General features: G+C 39.3%; 1 protein-coding gene across 1 annotated transcript in view; it reads left to right on the forward strand.

The window, feature by feature from the left end:
• The window catches only part of TMEM241 (transmembrane protein 241), a 147,471-nt gene that overhangs the window by 5,184 nt on the left and 138,510 nt on the right, over positions 1 to 3,777 (forward strand). The window lies entirely within an intron of this gene.

Genomic DNA, 3,777 nt, shown 5'->3' on the forward strand with positions numbered 1-3,777 from the left:
ACTCAGGAGGCTGGGGCAGGAGAATTGCCTGAACCCGGGAGGTGGAGGTTGCGGTGAGCCGAGATTGTGCCATTGCACTCCAGCCTGGGTAACAAGAGTGAAACTCCATAAAAAAAAAAAAAAAAGAAATTTGGGTTAGGCTAGACATGGTGTCTCATTACTATAATCTCAACACTTTGAGAGGCTGAGGCAAGAGGATTGTATGAGGCCAGGAGTTTGAGACCAGTCTGGGCAACATAGCAAGGCCCTGTCTCTACAAAAAAAAGAAAAAACAAAACTGGCTAACCATATGCAGAAAATGGAACTGGACCCCTGTGTCTTGCTATATATAAAAATTAACTCAGGATGGATTAAAGACTTAGATGGATTAAGATCTCAAACTCTAAAAATCCTAGAAGAAAACCTAGGAAATACTTTTCTGGACATTGACCTAGACAAAGAATTTATGATGAAAGCAAATGCAACAAATACAAAAATTGACAATCAGGACCTCATTAAACTAAAGACTTTCTGAACAGCAGAAGAAACTATTAACAGAGTAAACAATGTTGCAAACTATGTATCCAACAAAGGACTAATAGCCACAATCCATAAGGAATCTAAATAAATCAACAAGAAAATAAAACAAATAACTCCTTTAAAAGTGGGCCAAGTCCACGAATAGACTCTTCTCAAAACAAAACATGCAAGTGGCCAACATGAAACATTGCCTAACATCACTAATCGTCAGAGAAATGCAAATCAAACCATCATGAGATACCATCTCTTACCAGTCAGAATTATTAGTAAAAAGTCAAAAACTGGCTGGGAATGGTGGCTCATGCCTGTAACCTCGGCACTTTGAGAGGCCAAGGTGGGTGGATCACCTGAGGTCAGGAGTTCAAGATGAGACTGACCAGGATGGTGAAACTCGTCTCTATTAAAAATACAAAAAAAACTATCCGGGCATAGTGCCACATGCCTGTAATCCCAGCTACCGGGGAGGCTGAGGCAGGAGAATTGCTTGAACTTGGGAGGCAGAGATTGGAGTGAGCCAAGATTGCACCATTGCACTCCAGCCTGGATGACAAGAGTGAAAATCTGTCTTTAAAAGAAAAGCAAAAATAATATGTTGGCAAAGTTTTGGAGAAAAGGGAATGCTTATACACTGTTGGCAGGATTGTAAATTAGTTTAGCCCCTGTGGAAAGCAGTTTAGAGAATTCTAAAAGAACAAAAAATAGAATTACCATTTGACCCAGCAATCTCATTACTGGGTGTATACCCAAGGAAAATAAATTGTTCTACCAAAAATATACCTACGCTCATGTGTATTTTATCACAGCACTATTCATAACAGCAAAGACATGGAATCAACCTAGGTGCCCGTCAACCGTGGATTGGATAAAGAAAATTTGGTACATATATATACCGAGAAATACTACACAGCCTTAAAAAAGAGCACAATTATGTCCTTAGCAGCAACGTGGATGCAGCTGAAGGTCATCATCCTAAGTGAATTAACAGAAACAGAAAACCAAATACTGCATGTTCTTACATGTGAATGGCAGCTGAACGTTGGGTACACACGGACAGAAAGATGGAACAGTAGACACTGGGATTCCCCAAGGGGAGAGTTAGGGAGGGAGATAAGTAAGGATTGAAAAACTACCTATTAAGTACTATGTTCACTGTTTGGGTCACGGGATCAATAGAAGCCCAAACCAGCATCATGCAATGTACCCATGTAGCAGACCTCCACATGCACCCCTTGAATCTTAAAAACAAATTAGCTGGGCATGGTGACATGTACCTGTAGTCTCAGCTACTCCGGAGGTTCAGGCAGGATTGTTGGACCCCAAGAGTTAGAGGCTGCAGTGAGCTGTGATCGTGTTGCCGTACTCCAGCTTGGGTGACAGAGTGAGACCCTGTCTCTAAAAATAATAAAAATTAATAAATTTGGGTTAAAGTACATGAACATCTTTAGTATTCATCTTGAATATTAACAGATTCTTTTCAAAAAATGTTTTCCCGGTTGACATTGCCACCCAGCCTCCATATGAACATTTCTATAGTATTGTACTCAAACTGTGATTCTCTTTGCTGATTTCATGAGCAAAAGGTATATTGTTTTGTTGTATAATTTTGTAGGTTATTCAAGTTGGACAATTTCCTTATGTATTTTATCCACTTGTATCTCATTTTCAGTGAATTGTCTAGTTGTACCTTTTATCCTTTTATTTTCATTGAGGTTTTAGTGTTTTTCTTACTAATTTAGTAAATTCTTTATATTTTAAGGAGGTCAACCAGTTGTCCATCATGTTTTTGGAAATAATTTTTGCAATTTGTTCTTTGTCTTTTAATTTGTTTATAATTATTTTGATTATTTAAATATTTTTATGTGGTCAAATATATTGATTGTTTCATTCACAGTTGCTTCCATTTTTTAATGTTTTTTTCTTCTCCATCATAAAACCATTTAGATATTCACCTATATTTCATTAAAGCTTTATTCAAGTTTTAATCATTGTCAGTTTAATTTAGTGCATGGTGCAATGTGAGGAAATTGTCCTTTTCCCAGTAGTTAACTGATTTATACTAACCTCATTTATTGTATAATCCTTCCATTTGCTTTATGCCCAAGGGCATAATAATCTGTATATGATTGTTAATCTCATATATAGATGATCCCAACTTAATGCCAGTTGGACATAGAATTGTTTGACTGTATGATGGTGTGAAAGCAATATGCTTTCAGGAGAAACCATACTTCAGCTTTTGAGTTTTGCTGTTTCCCGGGCTAGCAATATGCCATATAATACTCTTCCCTGATGCTGGGCAGTAGTAGTGAGTAGTGAGCTGCAGCTCCTAGCCACGTGAATGTAAATGTTCTGAACACGTTTATGATAGGCAAAGCCAAGCTCTGGTGTTCGGTAGGTTATGTGTATTCAATGCTCTTTCAATTATGACATTTTCTTTTTTTTTCTTTTGAGATAGAGTCTCGCACTGTCGCCTGAGCTGGAGTGCAATAGCATGATCTCGGCTCACTGCAACCTCTGCCTCCTAGGCTCAAGCCATTCTCCTGATTCAGCCTCCTGAGTAGCTGGGTTACAGGCATGCGCCACCATGCCTGGCTGATTTTGTATTTTTTGTAGAGGCGGGGTTTCACTATGTTGGCCAGGCTGGTCTCGAACTCCTGATCTTAGGTGATTTGCGCACCTCGGCCTCCCAAGGTGCTGGGATTACAGGTGTGAGCCACCGTGCCCAGCCAATTATGATATTTTCAATGTATGATCAATTTGTTGGGACATAACTCCATTGTAAGTTGAGGAGCATCTGTATAAAGTCAGTTTTTGGCTGGGCGAGGTGGCTCATGCCTGTAATCTCAGTAATTTGGGAGGCCAAGGCAGGAGGATCTCTTGAGGCCAGGAGTTCGAGACCAGCTTGGCCAACATGGCAAAACCCTATCTCTATTAAAAATACAAAAATCAGCCAGGTGTGATGGTGAGTACCTGTAGTCCTGCTATTCAGGAGGCTGAGGCACAAGAATTGCTTGAACCTGGGAAGCAGAGTTTGCAATGAGCTGAGATCACACCAACACACTCCAGTCTGGGCAACAGTGCGAGACTCTGCCCCAAAAATAAAAGATAAAAAATAATAAAGTTGTTTTTCTAGGGTCTTTTTTTGGGTACTTATTTGTCAATTTTGATGATAAGGGACTAGTGCTGAATTGTTTTAATTATTAAACCATTTAAATATGTAGTAGAGCAAGTCAGCCCTCATTCTTCTCTTTTTTTTTT

This window comes from Cebus imitator, unplaced genomic scaffold (genome assembly GCF_001604975.1).
Source record: "Cebus imitator isolate Cc_AM_T3 unplaced genomic scaffold, Cebus_imitator-1.0 Scaffold12, whole genome shotgun sequence".
NCBI lineage: Eukaryota > Metazoa > Chordata > Mammalia > Primates > Cebidae > Cebus > Cebus imitator.